Genomic DNA, 20127 nt, shown 5'->3' on the forward strand with positions numbered 1-20127 from the left:
AATGTAAGCTCCCTGGGACTATAAATCTTGTCTGTTCTTTTTGCTGCTGTATCTTCAGCACCTAGAACAGTGCCTGCACACATCAGCCTTTCAAATACTTCAAATACTTGCTACATACAGTTTAATAGATCAATTTTATAAATGTAGAAACTGAGAAAGAGAAGTTCAGTGATTTGTATCAATATATGATCATACAATAAATTAGTGGTCAAAGGCCACATCCTTCATTCCCAACCATGTAATTTCCATGAAAAGGTATAAGCAGTTTCAGGTACATCTTAAGAAAGGGAGGCAACAGGGAAGAGAAGAAATAACACCAATTAGGAACACAGCCTGAGATCTATAATCATAGATTTCTGAGTCCAAATCTGTGTCCTTACGTGTAATATCAGTTTCATATGTTTTTTCAGAGTTAAATGTGAGAATATATGTTTATCACACATACACGTTATTTTTATAACACCTGACATGTACAGGTTCTTAACAATTGAAAGCTATAAAAATTGTTAATTTATGAGTACTGATCCATGTCTGAGTTCACATTCCCTTAATAATATGCTGAGAGGCACGTCTTTAACATAATCTAAATCAGAGTCTTATGTATAAAATGAGAATGTTCATTCTTTCATGCCACTAAAGTTCACTGAAAATCTACTATATGCCAGAAATGTGTCATGCACTGGTTGAAATCTCTAAATTTCTTCCTAGCTATTAAAGTAAAGAGCAACTCAATCTCTCATGGCCATCTCCAAAGATTGTCACTGTGAACTAAGGGCATAAATAGGTTGTTATTTTCACTCCTTTCATTTATTTCAAAGCACTTATGGAGTCCAATACTTTGCAAAGTATTGGAGATGCAGAACTACTAAAAGATAACCCCTTCCTTCAAGGCACTCTTTCATGGCAGAAACAGAGAAAAAGAACATAAGCAACAATGTGATATATACAGGATACTACAGGAACCGAGAAGAATGGTACCCAACCTAAACTGTAAATTAGAAAGGGCTTTTTTGAATAAGTGATTCTGAGCAGAATCTTAGCTGAAGAATGAGGAGGAGTTAACCAGGAATAGAAAGGGTCAGCACATGGCCAGCAGAGAAAACAGCACCTGCAAAGTCCCAGGGAAGAAATAAAGCATGGCACCTCTTAAGAAACTGACACGCTAAGGGAGGGGAAGGTCACAACTGCCTCCAGAAAGAAAATGCCAAAAAAGGACTTGTCTGCAACACCTTTCAAGAGTGTTACTGCTAGAAATGATTAATTTCCTTTAATTACTTTGCTTTCTCAAAAGAGAGAAAGAAACTGTTCCATTAATTATTATAATACTTCTGCATGGCACTAATCCTCAATTTTGACTAGAATTTATCATGTTTTTTAAAATACATACATGTCTATTAAGTATTGTATTTTCACCAAAGCTCAGTTTCATGATCTTTTTCAATGCCCTTTATATTAGCAATCTTTCTCAAAGAATTGTCCTTTGCATCTTTCATGCAAATGCCTTCAAGTCACCTTCTTTTGACAAGGTTTTCCAAGTAGCATTTTTCACTTCCTCCCATAAAGTGACAGCACTTTTTACATGATAGCTCTCAGCAAATTGCCTTCTAATAAGTTTCTCTCTTGCCAGACTGAGCTTCTGGAAGAAAGGTTTTGATCTTTGTATCCCAAACATTATCTCTTTTTATTCTGATAAACATTTTTTAATTCTCGAAGAGCTTTAGACATACAGAAAAGTTTTTAAAGCAGTACAAATAGTTCCTTAGGGATCTTTTTTAAAATTCAGATTCTAATATAGTATTGTCCAGAGAAGTGCCAACACTCTAGATTTCTAACAGACTTCTACCTCATGCAAATGCAGCTGGTCCAGGGACAAATTAGCACAAAAGTTCTCAAAGTTGGCTGCAAATGGACATCACCTGGGAACTGTTTTTTATTTGTTTGTTTGTTGCTTGCTTTAAAATGCCAATGCCTGAGGCCCTGGCCAGTTTGCTCAGCGGTAGAGCGTTGGCCTGGCGTGCGGGGGACCCGGGTTTGATTCCCGGCCAGGGCACACAGAAGCGCCCATTTGCTTCTCCACCCCGCCCCCTCCTTCCTCTCTGTGTCTCTCTTCCCCTCCCGCAGCTAAGGCTCCATTGGAGCAAAGATGGCCCGGGCGCTGGGGATGGCTCCTTGGCCTCTGCCCCAGGCGCTAGAGTGGCTCTGGTCGCGGCAGAGCAACGCCCCGGAGGGGCAGAGCATCGCCCCCTGGTGGGCAGAGCGTCGCCCCTGGTGGGCGTGCTGGGTGGATCCCAGTCGGGCGCATGTGGGAGTCTGTCTGACTGTCTCTCCCCGTTTCTAGCTTCAGAAAGAAAAAAAAAAAAAAGCCAATGCCTGAGTCCACCCACAGAGATTCTAATCTAATTAATCTACTATTAACTCACGAATTCATATTTCAGAAAAAAGCTTTTCAGGTGGTTCCAACATGCAGCCAGAATCAAAAACCACTTGCCCTCCTATGTTGCGAGCGACACACATCCTAGCAGCTCTCAAGTTCCTTCTCTGTAAAACAGAAATATTACAAGTACCTAATAAGGTGTTGTTGGGACTAAATGAAACAGTGTGAGCCAGTAAAAAAGTCTGTACTTTTAAAATTCTAGGTGCTTAGAAATGTTATTTACAAATTCAAAAAGTGTAAATCCACATTTCTCATCAATAAACTTTTGAGGACATTCTTCCTAAGCGGTCATCCCAGGGTTAGACTGATTTCAGACCCCCAGTTGTTAGAAGAACATTGAAAAGAAGAGCAGGTCACTATATTAGGGTGGAGTCACTATAGAAATCACCAGTCTTTGGGGAGTGTGGTCTAAGTATGCTTTGATGAATTCAGGAGACTCAGCAGCTGAGCCTGGAATACAGGGAGTCCCCGCCTGTGTAGGACAGAAACAGCTTTGTATGAGAAAGTCGACAGGGTGGCTCATTGGGTCTAAGCTGCTTATTCCAGAACAATGAGTGATCGCATCCAAACAGCATCTGGTCTTAAGAAGAGACGTTGGAGAATCATCTGGTTTCAGACTGCTGTTCTTAAGCTTGCTGGCAAAGCTCCTAACAAAACTGCGTGATAGTATGGTCATCAAAATTCAGGCAAGAAAAAACTAGTGGTTGTAAAACTGCATGTCTTCTACACTGGCTTCTTCTATCATACGACCCCTTCTCCAACTCGAAGGAACATAAAAGTAACTCTACTTTTAACAGACATTGGAGGTTAAAGAGTTACCTTTTCTTTATGTTCCTCAATAGCTTTTATCTGACAAGAGTCCAGTGGTTCTCAAACTTTTAAAGTCAAGGCACATTTAAAATCCTACAAATAATTGTAGGCACTCTATATACAAATGTCTGAGAAATATGTTATAATAATTAAGTCAAATATTAAAGAAAAATATATAAAGTTCAAGCGTGCTTTTATGGTAACTAAATGAAATAAATACGACAAAATTAAATTCATTCTGACATTAAAAAGCATTTTTATGTTACAGTTTTTGAGCTATGCTTTTTAGAATTTGTAAAAAAGAGGGGATAAAAAATGACAAAAATTTATCTTTATATATATATATAGATAGATAGATAGATACATTCTTAGTAAGATTTAGTAAATTCGGCAGGTCCTGGCACAAATGTGTTAAGTTTTTTCATTCTTGTGTTTATGAGAAACATGGCCTGATGTGTCCTAGTGATTTCTTCAATGTTTGGGCATATATTTGAAAGGCAAACTCTCATTTCCTTGTCAATACATTGAAGAATTTCTCTCTTTTTACTCTTAATTGTGTTGAGTGCAGAAAATCCCCACCATACACATCATCTTAACTTTACACCAAAGGATAGAAGAAACTTGCCTCTAGTCTTTCTGGAGAACATGGGGGGTAGTGTAAACAATCCAGCACCACAGCTTAACAGCCTTTTGCAACCTAATCAGGCAAGTGAGGTGGGGGGTTGGGCAGACTGTCAGTTTACAGCCAATTCCTCACACCTCTGTCCCCCAAAATCTAAACTCCAAAAACCCTGTCGGTTTTTTGGACCCTAACAGGCACATATTTCTCTGGAATATCATAGGGTGCACCTGGAAATCTTCTGGGGCGCACCAGTGCACCCTGGCACACACTTTAAGAACTACTGGACTAGATTAGACTAACGTTAATAAGGTTCTTGGGGTGATCAGAAAAGAGTATACCGATAGAGTTTACAGATTAAGAAATGCCATGCATAATTACTATCCCCTTTGAGTTAGAAAAGAATTACATACAGAATTAATCCTGGCTTAACCTAAATCAATTGCTAATTATTTAGTAACAGATAAGCGCATTTGCCCTAAATATCGTCACCTGCTTGATAGCCAGAGTAGTACTGACTAGAAAGACTTAATTTGTATGATATTTTTCGCAGCAGTTATCTCTATTACCTTACTTCATGCCCTTTGGATAATATAATATAGTTCAAGAAATACGCCTGAACAGGTAGTGTTGCAGTGGGTAGAGCGTTGGATTGGGATGCTGAGGACCCAGGTTTAAAACCCCAAGGTCGCCAGCTTCAGCGCAGGCTCATCTGGTTTGAGCAAGGCTCACCAGCCTCACCAGTTTGAGCAAGGGGTTACTCGGTCTGCTGTAGCCCCCCTCCCCCCGCCCCCGGTCAAGGCACATATGAGAAAGCAATCAATGAACAACTAAGGTGTCGCAATGAAGAATTGATGATTCTCCTCTCCCTTCCTGTCTGTCTGTCCCTATCTGTCCCTCTCTCTGTCTCTCTCTGTCACACACACAAAAAAGAAATAATGAGTAAGCATTTATACAAACATATATAAATATGAAAGCATACTCTTCAAGTGTAGAAGCTTTCACATTTACTTCTGGTTCTGTACCTTAATTATTTTATAGTATTATGTTACTTTTGGAAATGTACCATAAATTTGCTTTAAAGATATCTGACATCTGTCAGCAGTCTGTTTCTTAGCACTGTACAGATAAAAGAAAATTGCTTTTGCAAATCAACAGACTATATATTGTACATTATATTAGCAGCTACCACTAGCATAAAAATTATTTAAGCTCATTTAGTCTTAGAATCTTACCCTTTATATATCAGAATCACATTTAAAATAGCAAAATGGATGATAGACATCTTATAGGTATCCTGTCCTTACTTGGTAAATATACAGATTCTGGCCCCATTTAAATGACCCAACAACTTCTCCATTAAACTCATCCTTGCTCTCTAACATCCCTGCTGCTCATTCCTGGCATGAAATTCTGATTTTTCTAAAAGGTAATATCTTTTCCACAGTTATCTGTAGATTCATACAGACAATGGAGGAAGGAGCATAAATGAAGTTATGAAATCATACATATTAAAAACTTTCTAGGCCACTTCAAGCTTCTGAGAACTAAAAATGCTGAAATTAAATAGAAATAGGTACATGAAAAACAATATCCAGATAGTGAATTCAGACATTTTATTTTCTTTAAAATATACCATGTACTTTTTGCTCACTCTATACCAGCGGTCCCCAACCCCTGAGCTGCGGACCGGTACCGGTCCGCAGAGAAAGAATAAATAACTTACATTATTTCCATTTTCTTTATATTTAAGTCTGAACGATGTTTTATTTTTTTAAAATGACCAGATTCCCTCTGTTACATCCGTCTAAGACTCACTCTTGCGCTTGTCTCAGTCACGTGATACATTTATCCGTCCCACCCTAAAGGTCGGTCTGTGAAAATATTTTCTGACATTAAACCAGTCTGTGGCCCAAAAAAGGTTGGGGATCACTGCTTTAGGCCACTTTGCTTCCTCAGTTATAGTAGGAATTTGGTACACAAGTTTTTCTTTATAACCTTACTGAGTAGTTGTAAAGCCAGTAGCCACGGCCACCATCACAGCCTCCTGGCCCATGCAGGTTCTCATTGGACTCGGACAGTCAGCAAAGAAACAACAGAGCCAAAAACTGGTGAGCCATCATCTTTAATTCTAGCTTGCACCCGGCAGGCAAGTAAAAACACACAATGGGCTCCAAAACCCACTCACATTCAGTGCTCACAAAGCTACTGACTTATCCAAGTTTCCTAGAATGAAAGGTTTCTAGCTCACCAGACTTATTCACCTCTGTTCCCCATCTTCTTCCTTCTCCCTGCACAAACTCTGCACAAACTGGCTTCTCACTCAACACTCTGCCATCTTGGCTGCTTCTCCTGGCCTCTTCCATGTGGCCTCTCTCTGCTCTCCTCTCTGCTCTCCTCTCTAATGTTAATCTCAGGAACCAAGAGAGCAAGCTCCCGGTCTGTCCCCATTTTATAGTGTAGTAATCAAAACCTTTAATCCAATATACAAAATAGGGAAATCTCTAATACAAAGTCACTTATCTGAGGCATGATGGGATTGCACCACCCCACATCAAAAAGGGTGGGAAAGGCTTAGTCCTAAAACCAAGTCCCAGGCTACAAGGATCCTGCCTGCCCACAGCCCACCCCCAACACACATTAATATCACCTGGGCGACAGGCTTCTATGTGGGCAACGCCATCTTTAACAAAGTGAGCATAATATATATATATATATATATATATATATATATATATATATATATATATTTATTATCTGCCCAACAGTAGTACAGACCCGAGAACATAAATGTTTGTTGAAAGAACAAATGGATGACTGCTGAAATGGCCTTGGACTGAATAATGAGATGACTACAAAGACTGACCATTTTCTTTCCATTAGAGAAAATCAGAAGAGTAGTATACTTTTACTAATGGATCTTTCCACTTCTGTGCCCTGAAAGGACCCAGGGGCAATAAAAATGTCAGACTAGAAAGGTCTCTTTCATCCATGCTAGTATCCATTTTCTATAGAAAGCACCTTTATGATAAGCAGTGGGCATGATAAATTACTCATTAAAATTTACCATTTTTAATAAAATGAATATATAATTATTGTGGAAATATTAGAATGCAAAGATAAGTAAAAGTCTAAGTTGTACATAATACTAACAACCAGAAATAATCAACCAATGATAAGTTTGGGGGATATTCTCCTAAATTGATTTTTAATACATAAATTCTATTACATACAAAAATAGAATCATATTATACAAATTTATAACTGAATTTTCCATTTCACCATATTCTGAGTTATAACAATTATGTACAGTTATAATCACATGAAATGTACATTAAAAATGTAAATTGTTGGACTCCATCTCTTGATCTATGAAACATCTCTGTATAGAGTCATGAGATAATCGTCATCTTAACCCTCTAAGTGAGTCTTATATATATAGTAAACTTTGAGAGCCACTAACTACAGACAGCATTTTCAAATCACTATGGTAAAAGAACAGAAAAGTAAAAGGTTTCAAAGGTATTTATTTTGGCTGAACATAAGAAAGCACAAGAGTTGTTATAAAATGGAATGGGTTACCATCCCAGCTGATGAGCCCTTGGCACTCTGCAAATAGATTTTGAATAACTAGTCTTAGACATGTGGTCGTCATTCTGTATCAGCAAAGAGGCTGAAAGAGATTGTTTTTAAGTTCTGTCTCAACTGTAAGGTCCTTAGACTCTATAATCAAAGAATGTTAAGGCTAAATTATACTTTAGAGGCAAAAAAGAATAGTTACCTGGAAAGACAATTATGAAACTAAATGGGAATTTGGGAGGGGAGTCAGTGGTTTGGAAGTAAGGCAGTGCTCAAAGCTGACAAAAATTTTGCACATAATTAATTGAAAATATTTTTTCCTGGAAAAAATAAGCAGTTAATTGTTTTTCTAAGATTTTCAAACTGGTGATCCTTGTGGCTTTTCCCAGGGGACCTATTAATATAAACATATATTACTTTTTTCCATGCCAGAGAGCAGGATGGAAAAGGGTCCTGGAGTGGTACATTCTGGGGATACCCAGCCTGCTGCTTCACTCCTCTCTACAGCCAAACAACTTGTGGAATAAATCAATATGATGTAATGGTAACTGTCTATTTAATAAGGATTGTAAACATGCTATAGAAGCTATATTTCCTTAAAAAAGAACTCCTTTTACTGTAGGTCAGGAGGAGTCAGGAGGGACTTAGATTATTCAAGGAGAGACTACAAGAGCTTATACAAGCTTGATATGGTGTATATGTCACGTCATGAGGCATCTTGTATACTTCACATTCTGCCTTAAGAAATTAAGGTTGATATCACATTCATCAAGACAGGGAAAATGTAAAAGAAAGGACGTAAAGTTAAGGGTTTCCTTGCTCTGATGACTTGCAGGTGATTTATGATGAGTTGATTTATGATCCTTGGTGTATATTATAGATGTTTCTGATAAAAGAAACAATGGAAAGAAGAGACATACATATGTTACTATATTCCAAGGGCAAGGGAATATAAAATATTTAAATATTTATTCTAAAATAAATAAAAAAATAAATAAATATTTATTTATTCTATATACTCATATTCACCATAAATAAATCAAGCAAGGTCCCTTACAAGACATTTCATCCCCCTGGCAACTATTCATTAAAGAATCTCTTTGAGAAAAGTACAATAGTAGAATCTGATTCCTTGTTTTTTTCAATTTATTTTTGACAGTTGGGGACTTCATGTGTTCAGCAGTAAGAATTTCATTACTTCTTTCCTTAGAGTTTCCAAACTCCCCAAAGTTGGTGCAATCAGAGGAAAGTATAAAACAATGGGGCAAAGGGCAAAACATGTGTTTAACATGTGAAAACTGAGAAATTACTGTTGGTGCAAATTTTATTAACAAATAATCCATATAGTTGTTGATTCCAGTAACACCTTCCAGGCCACTCCTGAAGAAAAGAGGGAATAAAAGTGATCAGGGTAAAATCATTAGGAGAAATAAGGTGGACAACATTAGAAGATACTCTTAGAAAATGTCTTTCATACCCACTGCTAGTTTCATTAAAAAAAGAATCTCATTCACTGAAGCTACCTGTTTTCATTTTTCTGAAAAGGGAGATGGTGATAAGGTTAAATGTCTTCTAGTACCACTTTTATAATCCATTTTGAAGCTATTATATACCTTTTCACTATGAAAGGACATTGGTCACGTTACTACGATTGATCTCCAATTTAAAAAGTTATAAAAATAATCTCTTTGGGCTCCTGGGGATACCTGTTTGCTATTATAACCCCATTTCATATGTTTTCCATTGGGAGTAGATCCAAGCTTATACAATAGAGGCAGGGGAGCTCTTTAAGAAAACAATTTTCAAAATACCACAAACAAATAATTTGATAATCATAAAAGAAACCCCAGAAAATCTAGAAAAACTGCCTATGCGTTCAAATAATTACTAGACATACTTTTTGGTATACTTTTCTCTTCTGTATACCTTTTTCTTTTTGGTATTTTGTTTTGCTTTAGCTCATACACTTTGGTTGCTGCTTTTTACTTAAGAGATTCTATAATATTTCCTGTGGGGAAAAGAAAGCTAATTCAATCTTTCCTCGATTAGGGTCAAAGTTTTGTTGTTGTTTCTTCTCTACCCACATGTTTTCTGTGCTGGGCACTGTGGGGCACATGCCTGTCACAGAATGACCTTTGGCCATGTACTTGCTTGCATTCATCATACTGGGTACATGGGCTCAGTAAGCAGCTGGAAGATTCCTGGAAGACATTTGCTTACCAGAACTGTAGAAATGATTATACACTGAAGTAACTTGGAACCACACATGACCATATGAAATCGCCAACATTCAATTATCTTCGACGTCCAAAAATGACAATTTCATATGGCACACACAGATATATCCTACTAAGCCCCAAGTAAATGTATCCTCAACTCAGTATCCTGTTAGCCAGATTTTAAAATTAGCCGTGACCACTCTTACATACTTTGAACCAGGGGAGATATACAGAGGAGGGTAAGAGTGCAAAAAGACCACAGTCTTACCTGACAATGTATGACATCATTTTTTTTTTTAGTTTTAAAATGAGTTTATTAAAGAAGGTTATCAGGAAGGCAACAATATTTTATTAGTCATTTTTAAAAAGTTCTGTTTCTTCATGCTGTATAATAAAAGGTAATGAAAGAGGCTACAGAGTTATAAACTTTGTTCTGCTGGATTTCCTGACAGTATAACACAGTGTAGTCATTTTCACAATGCTAGAACAAATAAAAGAAAGTCTCTTCTATTCTTCTGTTTAAAAAGTGATGATTAATAACACAAGACAGCATTTTTTTAAAAAAAGCCAGTTTTCTATTCATTCTGTAATACTGAAGCCAGTATTTTTACCATTACAGGCTACAATTTTCACTTTACCACTGTAATAAGTTCTGTCACCTCTCTGCATTCAACATCATTCAATACAGAAGCCCACACATCATCGCAGAATCTGTACGTATTTAGAGAGCCCCTGAAATTCGCTCTGTTCCTGACCCTCTGAGCCAGTGCTGAATTTATAGCCTTATCGAACTGAAGTAGAAGCTGAAGAATAAGATGAGGGTGGTCTGCTGAGACTGCATGAGTTCATAGAGGCTTTCCTACAGACTGTTCCCCAAAGTGGTATTTCTGTATAACTGATATGCCATGGCTTAGGAGGAGGAAACTGTTTTTCCTATTCTGTTCTGCACTGATATCCTGTGGGGACGGTGCTTCCCCCTGCAGAGCAAACAGAGCAGCATGGCCAGTCTAGAAAACACCTTAATTTCAAATTTTACATGTGATCATGTGGAGCAGGCCCAGTGTCTTAGTCAGAATCTGGGAAAATAAGGCTTCCTGAAGCCTAAAGTCCAGTAACTTCACAGTAAATCAACTATGTAGTCCAGTCCTATTACCGATTGTTTTGTCATCTGAGAAGTCCCAGGGAAACCTGCAAGGCACATCAGAAAAGCAAACAATCTTTTCTTTTCTACTGAAGAAACAGTGTCCACGTATCACATAAAATTATTTCTTGGTTCATCGGCATAAGCAGAGAAGGCCTTGTCCATCCATTACCGGATTCAAATAACTCTGCCCCGAATGATGAAAATGTCTGTGGAACAAAGAGCCCTCTGTTGGCACAGGACTCTCATCTCCCTATCATTACTCCCTGGGGCGCTCATCAATTACATGTTCTGCACACCAGGCATCTTGCTCTCGTGTGAGCACTTGTAAAACACAGCACCCTCTGATAAAAATGGTCTCAGTGTAAAATGTAAACTTGTGGTATATCTGGAATCTGACACGAGGCAATAATGCTAACTGGCCCTACGTTGAACTAGCCCTCTGGCCATACACTTTTTAAATCTGATTCAAAATGCCACACAGAGAATAGTTCAGTTTAGCTAGAGCACTCAACCCATTTTAATAAGAATCTTTTATTTTCTGGTTTTACAGATAAATCTCCCCATTGCAGACTGATGTCTTGTATAGGCAGACTGTTTAGCTGCAGAGTTCTGCTGACTCAGCAGTACAGTTCAGGAGAACTGTGCTGAGTCTACACAACAGCCACCATCAGTAGCATAACTTCTAGGAACAGTGTCATTAGCATAAAGCATGGTGTCAGCCCTAATAATTAAAGAACTGCTTTGAAAGATAAAGCCAAAGATAGAAACTCATCCCAGACAGTCATTAACACCTGGCTTCTTTGCAATAACTGAGAACACAGCTGCATAAGGATAATAAATAAAACTGTATCAAGCATCCCTTCCATTTACACTTCAGAAGATATCAAATATAATCAACACAAACTATATATTCAGATTGAGCAGAACAAAAGTTATGCCTTAGCTGAGACACTGACATTGATAAGAGTAAGAACAACAGCCAACAATAACAATAGTAATAAAACCTTCATTTACGGAAGGGCTACTATCGGCCAGGCTCTGTGTGAGCAGCTTGAGACATACCATATCTCAGTGGTCCCCAACCTTTTTTGGGCCACAGACCGGTTTAATGTCAGAAAATATTTTCACGGACCAGCCTTTAGGGTGGGACGGAGGAATGTATCACGTGACCGAGACAAGCATCAAGAGTGAGTCTTAGACGGATGTATCAGAGGAAATTTGGTTATTTTTTAAAAATAAAACATCATTCAGACTTAAATATAAATAAAACGGAAATAATGTAAGTTATTTATTCTTTCTCTGCGGACCGGTACCAAATGGCCCATAGACTGGTACTGGTTCGTGGCCCGGGGGTTGGGGACCACTGCCATATCTTAATTCTCACATTAACACAATAAGGGGTGTATTACTATCTAAAAAAGAAACTATTTTAATTTTCTGTTTCATTTTTGTCATCTGTAAAATAAAGAAAATTTCACATACAATTTAGTATAATCTAAAATAATAAAATAACTTTATTAAAATACTGTTAAACTCTTAAAGTTTACACAGTATGCATATATACTCAAATATTAGCTCTGGGCTCAACATGTATAACATATAATATCGAAAACTTCAAGTAACCCATCAGGTAACCAAGGACACTGCCTTGCTGATTGCACAGATTTATGGAATAATCCAACAGAAACAAAACAGAGCAGCTGTGTGGGGTATATCATCATTTAAATCAGTCAGCATGTATTAAAAGCCTACCCCAGTATAGAAGGAAACTGCAAAGACAGTAATGACACAGTCCTTGTGGAACTGTATTTTAAGAAGACAGAACATACACAGGTATTACATTATTCTGCTATTTGGATCAATGCATACAAGAATAATAATGAAATGAGTGGCAAGACAAAGCACTAGTCTATACACTCAGAAATCAAGGAGGTATGAAGTGTAAGAACTAAGAAACATTTGTACTCACTACATAATTTTCAGACTAAAATCCACCTTTAACAAAGAAGTAATGACTATGTACGTGCTAAGCGACAAGGTTAGCTAGTGGTTCTATCCCAAATGATCGACAGCATCTCTACAGGGAGTTAATGCTACTGTCTCCGTGTATCACCACTCTTCCTTTATCCTCTACCCTGTGACGAAGCCCCTCAAAGGAACGTAGGAAAAGCAGCACATTCTCATAGTGGGCCTATAAATTGAGCATAAAAATTATAGGTAAGATAAAAGTGACTAATAAACAAAAAATAAATTTACTGGACTGCTTTGATTATCCCCACCTAAATCAGACTAAAATGTCTTATTTAAATCATGAACATGGATATTCAACATGGGAGATAAGAAAGCTTACCAGGCAGTGGCACAGTGGATAGAGCCTCGAACTGGGATGCGGAGGATCCAGGTTCAAGACCCCGAGGTTGTCAGCTTGAGCACAGGCTCATCTGGTCTGAGCAAAGCTCACCAGCTTGGATACAAGGTTGCTGGCTCGAGCAAGGAGTTACTCGGCCTGCTGTAGCCCCACGGTCAAAAGACATATGAGAAAGCAATCAATGAACAACTAAGGCAGGGATCGGGAACCTTTTTGGCTGAGAGAGACATGAATGCCACATATTTTAAAATGTAATTCTGTGAGAGCCATACAACGACCCATGTATGTTACGCATTATCCAATAAAAATTTGGTGTTATCCCAGAGGACAGCTGTGATTGGCTCCAGCCATCCGCAACCAGGAACATGAGCAGTAGGAAATAAATGGATTGTAATACATGAGAATGTTTTTATATTTCTAACATTATTATTTTTTTTATTAAAGATTTGTCTGCGAGCCAGGTGCTGCCATCAAAAGAGCTACATCTGGCTCACGAGCCATAGGTTCCCGACCCCTGAACTAAGGTGTCGCAATGAAAAACTGATGACTGATGCTTCTCATCTCTCTCCATTCCTGTCTGTCTGTCCCTATCTATCCCTCTCTCTGACTCTCTCTGTCTCTGTAAAAAAAAAAAAGCTTACTAAAACAAAAACAAAATCCTAACCCTCAAAGGGTTTAGTAAGAAAAGTATATACATATACATATATATGAACATATTACATACACAAACACATGCACATGAAAAGGGAGAATGATAATATGAAAAAGATATTAATAACAGACCTGACCAGTTGTGGCTCAGTGGATAGAGCATCGACCTGGAACACTGAGGTTGCTGGTTCAAATCCCTGGGCTTGCCTGGTCAAGGTATTGTATAAACAGGAAGCAACTACAAGTAGATGTTTCCTGCTTCTCCCCCTCTTTCTCTCTCTCTCTCTCTCTTTCTCCCCCTTCCCAAAAAAATCAATAAATAAAATCTAAAAAAAATATTAACAATATGTTAATGTGTGTAAAGGGTATCTCTTCCATTATTCTTGCAAATTTACTCTAGGATTAAAATTATTTCCAAATAGTTATAAAAACAAAGCAAGCAAAAAAGATCTAACCATAAAATAAAATGAAAGTGAAATTTCAAGATACTGATTTCTTCTTAAAATTCAAGGCAGATTATTCTAATACTACTACTATCATTATTTAAAGGAGTTCAAAATATTTCAAAAGTTACAGTCAATTATGAAAACTGGTTGAGAACTGAAAACTATGGAGTTTTTTCTTACATAAGTCTCCTATGTATAAATATGAATCTCTCTGACAGAAACAACTAAGAACATCAAACTTAAAACAATTCTGTTTTGACCAGATATAACATGAGATTGAACAAGGCATGAAGTAATAATAGCCATACTTAAATATTTTATTTGTTTTCCTTTTAATATATCAATTGTATTCAAAGCTTGCAGTCTGAAATATAAACAGGAATTTTACTGCATTCTCTAAGAGGTACACAAACTACATCATGGCCTCATATTTTTAGCAAATTTGTATGCCTCAAATTCTCCTAAATTTGAGGATATCAGCACAATTTGGTATAATCTACTTTAAGGATATACAAACATATGTCATTGTGCTGATTTTTAGAATATATATATGTTTCATTTGGAATATATATATATATATAAAAAGTTTCATTATGTAATAGCTTCATTTAGCACCATCATATTTGAGATCGAATCCAGGAGACAATGCTTCTAAAGGAAATCAATTTTTGAATTGGTTAAACTGATGAAAAAACCTTAAAAGATTTCTAGGTTGTTATATTCTGTGTCTTAAAAGTTCTGGTTAAAATAAACAGGCATCTAAGGAGGGAGCAAAGTCCTCATGTATCATATAAAAGGAGTCTCTTTTGAATATCATTCTCTTTGAAGAGAGAGCACAAAAAAGTCTGTTGGCATTTTACCTGTTCCCTAAGCAATTGCTGTTACAGGTTTAGTTTCAGAATGTTCCCTGAAAAATGATTCAGGGACATCAGAGACTGTTTAACAAATTTAATTAATAGTACTGACATTCATTTACTCATCATCCTGAGTAAATACAAAAAAGGGCTGAGAGTAATCACAGACACCTCTGTGATGCATGAGCAGCATAAATATCCAGACTACTTTAGAGATTAGAATGTCTTATAATTAAATTTCTTTTCCTGTTTTTGTCATTAGCCCTTTAAAGTAAGTTTAAGACAAACATATCTGGTACAAAATTTTGTAATGCTCTGTAGGTTGCCATAAGGTTCCACTGAAGATATAAGCAAGTATAAAAGCAAGTTATTATATTCAGGAGCTTAACTACATAACTCAATTATTAAAGTGTTATCAAATCAATAAATCATTTGATATTCTAATTGGAAACATGATAGTTTTTTTCTGTCTGGTAACTTGTTGCACAAAAGGTAAATCATAGAAGAATGAGAGGTTATTGAGTCCCATGACATAATAATTTCCTCCTTAAAAATTAAAAACTGACATTAGAATCATAAGTAACCACATCTGGCTTTAAAGGCAGTGGCACTGAGTGCATTTAATGGATACATACAGATTTGAACACAAACATAAAAAGCAATAAGGGTAAAAGACAACTTCTCTTTCCCCACCTTGTATGCACAAGCACACACACAAGCAGTCTTCAAATATCTCCTCAGTGGTGCATTTTCATTCAATTCCCACACACAAAATCTTTAACTGTGCACTTTATTGAAAAAGAAAATCGTTTCTCTGTGAGTGGCAAAAGCTTGAGATTCTTTGGGTTATTGTTTGAATAAATATTAAAATAGCATTCTTTCATAAGTAAGTGGTTATTCATCCTTCAAACACGTATTTATTGCCAACTGAGAATTTGTATGAGAGGACTGGAGTTCCTAGAAAGTAAAAGAAAATATACTACAACATGCCCTGACTCGGGCAGTTACACAGAGAACAGATCAGAAACCAGCTATGCCTGACACTGAAACCCATGTCTTTCTGCTACACTGAGATTGCATCTAACCATAAAAAGGAAAAGGAAAAGCCTGACCAGGCGGTGGTACAGTAGATGGAGCCTCAGCCTGGGAAGCTGAGGACCCAGGTTCAAAACCCCGAGGTCACCAGCTTGAGTGCAGGCTCATCTGGCTTGAACGCGGGTCACTGGCTTGAGCATGGAATCATAGACATAACCCCATAGTCACTGGCTTGAACTCAAAGGTCACTGGCCTAAAGCCCAAGGTCACTGGCTTGAGCAAGGGGTCACTGACATGGCTAGAGTCCCCCAGTCAAGGCACACATGAGAAAGCAGTCAATGAACAACTAAGGTACAATAACTATGAGTTGATCCTTCTCATCTCTCTCCCTTCTTGTGTGTCCCTGTCTGTCTATCTGACTTTCTCTTTAAAAAATGTAAAAATGAAAAGAAAATTAAAGAAAGGAAAAAAGAGAAAAGAACAATGGCAATTAAGGTAGAAGAGACAGTGCATCCTGTTTGTGGTGGGTTTCAAGAGAACCCAAGAAGCCTAAGAAGAAATATATGAGCTGAACTTTGAAAGTATAAATATTAACAGACATATTAACTTATATTGGTTTTCAAGAAGAGTAAGTGAATGAGAAGAGGACAATGAAAGGAAAGGTAAACAAACTATCCTAAGAAGTCAGTGACTGTCCAGTTTATGTAGAGTAAAGTAGAGGAGTAATGGGGTTGTATGAGGACTGGGCAAAGGTTGCTAGGAATAGAAACCAGAGACACAGAGGTCTTTGCAGAGAGTAAGATTCTGAAGGTTTTTGGCCAGAGTGAAACAAGATCAGAGCTGTAATGAACTAGAGTGGGAAAATATCAAGGTTCAGAGAAAAGTTAAGAATTTCAAGCAAAAAAAAAAAAAAAAGAATTTCAAGCAACAGCCCACAGGTAGTGAAGGCCAAAGTAAGTGTCCAAGAAGTAGTGGAAATGGAAATTGCCCAGCTCTAATGTACCAGTTAGTCATGAAGTCTACATTTTAAATAAATGGGTCCTTCACTTCAAAGAGTTATGTAAGGGTGGCATAAGAACTTTAATCACTATACATTTCCAAAATAAACCTTCATGAAACAGCTGAAATAACAAAGGTAGGAAAGAATAGCAGTGTTGTGAGAAACAGAATTGCTAAAGAAATTCCTAGTAAAAGAATAGCTACAAATTTGGAGGATAATAAACCACCATGAATGTTATACCTAGCCACCTGTTATAAACTATTTTTAATGTTGGTCTCATGGAAATTTAGAATTAAACAATGTGTAATCAGTTGCAACTCTCTCCTTTACTCCAATGTATTAACAAAGTTTATGTCACGAAAATAGAACAAAATGAAAAGGCCATATTGTTACTTCCTTTACAAACCCAGCTAATAGCCAATGCTAACCCTTTTCCTCCCCCCCCCAAAAAAGGAGTTCTAAGGTATAGAACTATATTACCCTCAATTATATTCTACAATGGTAGTATTTACTGAGATCACTTCGTATAAAATTTTGAAACAATAAAGTAAAAGAATTTTTGTCTTGTTCTAGAGAATTTCTACTTCTATAACCTGAAGCTGCTGCAGCCAAAGAGTTTTATAATGCACAAGTTATTTCTCTCAAATCAGTGTTTCACACAATGCAGCAGATGATTCCTGAGCAATCTTTTCTCTACCCTTTTTACTTCGTTATTTATTTTAATGCGTTTTGAAAACAAGTAGACAGTGATATATTTCCCTTTTAAATATATTCAAGTTTTAAGAAAGATCTGAATAAATATATGTAAAGGTGTACAAACAATACTCCAATATTGCCAGTAATACAATAAAGACTTAAATATAAAAAATTAGTTTTATCATGATACTGTGCACATAGATTTTAATATCCACTAAACATATTTTTATCAAAATATTACTTTCTAATAAATCTTACTTGATCTCAAGTTTATGGACAATCAAATTTATTACTCAGAATTTGCATTAATGTTAACTATAATACTGATATCTAAAATGTGTTTTGTATTAGTTTGAAAACAAAGAAAATACTTCATATTTCTATTAGATATTTTATTTGCAAATCTTTTAAATTGGATTAGGTAGTTAAAAAAACTTATAAAAGCAGAATCAGAAAATACAGTAAGTTAATTTATTAAAATTAATACAATGCTTGGATTTCACACTCAACTTTAACTTCAAAAAATGTTGAATATTGTTTCTGTAGAGAAAGTGACTTAAATACACATTGGAAAATGCATTAAATAAGTAATTCTTTTAAAACAGCTTATAGTGCAAATTTACTTTAAAATCAACAGGAAACTAATCAAACAAGAATATATAGCAAGGGCGAAATAAAAACATTAAGTCTAAAAATCCAGGAAACACTGTTTGAAATAATTTAAATTTCATCATGAAAACCAATTTTTTTGTTTTGTTTTGGGCACTTCTGAGGAAAGTGCCAAAATGTTAAATTTCAGTGATAAATGTGTCTGAAAACATAGCCTAGACAGTTTCATGGATAAAATATTTATTATTAAAATACTTTCACTGAGTTTTGCAAATTTTAGATAAAATACCAAATTTTCAGTTTATGTTATTTCCATTTAAGTTAAATATACTACATTAACATATTTGAAGATAAATGTTGAGGGCTTATATATGAAAAAAACCTGTGCATATTTAGACTTTATAATGCGTCAGTGATTCTGAAAGATAGTTTTTGTTTTGTTTTGTTTTTTGGTTGAATACCTTCTCAGAAAACATGTTTAAATGCTGCACTGCAGTAGTCCAAGAGTTAAGGTGCTGAGTGAACTTTTTGTCAAGACATAATAAAGGAGGTCTGATTTCAGGTTACCAACATTCATATAGCTAAGTGAGGACATTTCTTTCAGGTTGCAGAGGACTTAAGAGTTTATTCTTGTGTTATTATTTATTGCATTATTTTCCACACAGACAACTGTAACCCTACTTTTGCCACACCTTGTATTTTCCTATTTTTATTACCTAACTGTGTAGCAAACACTTATCTACTGCTAAGTGAATTCAAGTTAGTTATACATACATGGAGTGAAGGTTTAACAGATTTATATTATCACAATTTTAATGATACTTCAAAACACAGTACAAACTGGTTTAGGGATAGCTACCTATCCCTTAAAGATATATGCCAGAAAAAAATATCACAATTTAGAATGCTAAACCATGTTTCTCAATGGAGTCATTTTGCACCCCAGAGAATATCTGGCATTAACTGAGGGTGGTTATGTCTCCGTAGGAGATATCTGGATCAACCAGGGTGTTTCTGCCCCTCAGAGGACATTTAGCAATATCTGAAGATATTTTTGGTTATCACAACTGGGGTCATAGTGCTGGCATATAGTAGGTAGAAGCTAAGAATGCTGCTAAACATCCTACGTTGCACAAAACTGCTCTTTCCCCCATTCAACAACTCAACAACTAAGAATTATTGGGCTGGAATGTCAGTATTGCCAAGGTTGAAAAATCTTATACAAAATCCATCACCATCAAACATGCTCTAAAATGTTAGAATCAAAAACGAGAGAGGACAGGAAAAGCACAGGTCAAATGAGAGGGAGAACAAGATAAAAAGAAATCAAAATAAATTAAAGTATAAATTATCTAACACACATTTACTGCACTGCTAACATGAGAAATGCAATAATGGGGCCAGACCGGTTATGACCACAAATACAGTATACAAAAAGGATATGGCCAAACTTGACAAACATTTGTAGAAAAATAGCTAGCTAGTTTTTCAAACTACAGTTCTAGCTTGTTGATGAATGAACTGACTTTTACATAATTATTATTCTACTCTCTTGAACATGTTTCCCATTCTCAGCAATGTTTTGCCCCTCCCCCAAAGAAAAGATTGCTAGAATAACTGAAAGAGATACACATTGGAAAGCAGTGATAACTGCTTAGGTAAA

The 20127-nt window shown here is 36.4% G+C and overlaps 1 protein-coding gene and 1 pseudogene across 7 annotated transcripts in view; both read right to left on the reverse strand.

Moving 5' to 3' along the window:
• GULP1 (GULP PTB domain containing engulfment adaptor 1) overlaps positions 1-20127 on the reverse strand; it is a 269578-nt gene that overhangs the window by 220257 nt on the left and 29194 nt on the right. The gene's annotated exons all lie outside the window — the stretch shown is intronic.
• Positions 10241-10568, reverse strand: LOC136338573 (transcription initiation factor IIA subunit 2 pseudogene; annotated as a pseudogene).

Source organism: Saccopteryx bilineata, chromosome 5 (genome assembly GCF_036850765.1).
Source record: "Saccopteryx bilineata isolate mSacBil1 chromosome 5, mSacBil1_pri_phased_curated, whole genome shotgun sequence".
NCBI classification, from domain to species: Eukaryota; Metazoa; Chordata; class Mammalia; order Chiroptera; family Emballonuridae; genus Saccopteryx; species Saccopteryx bilineata.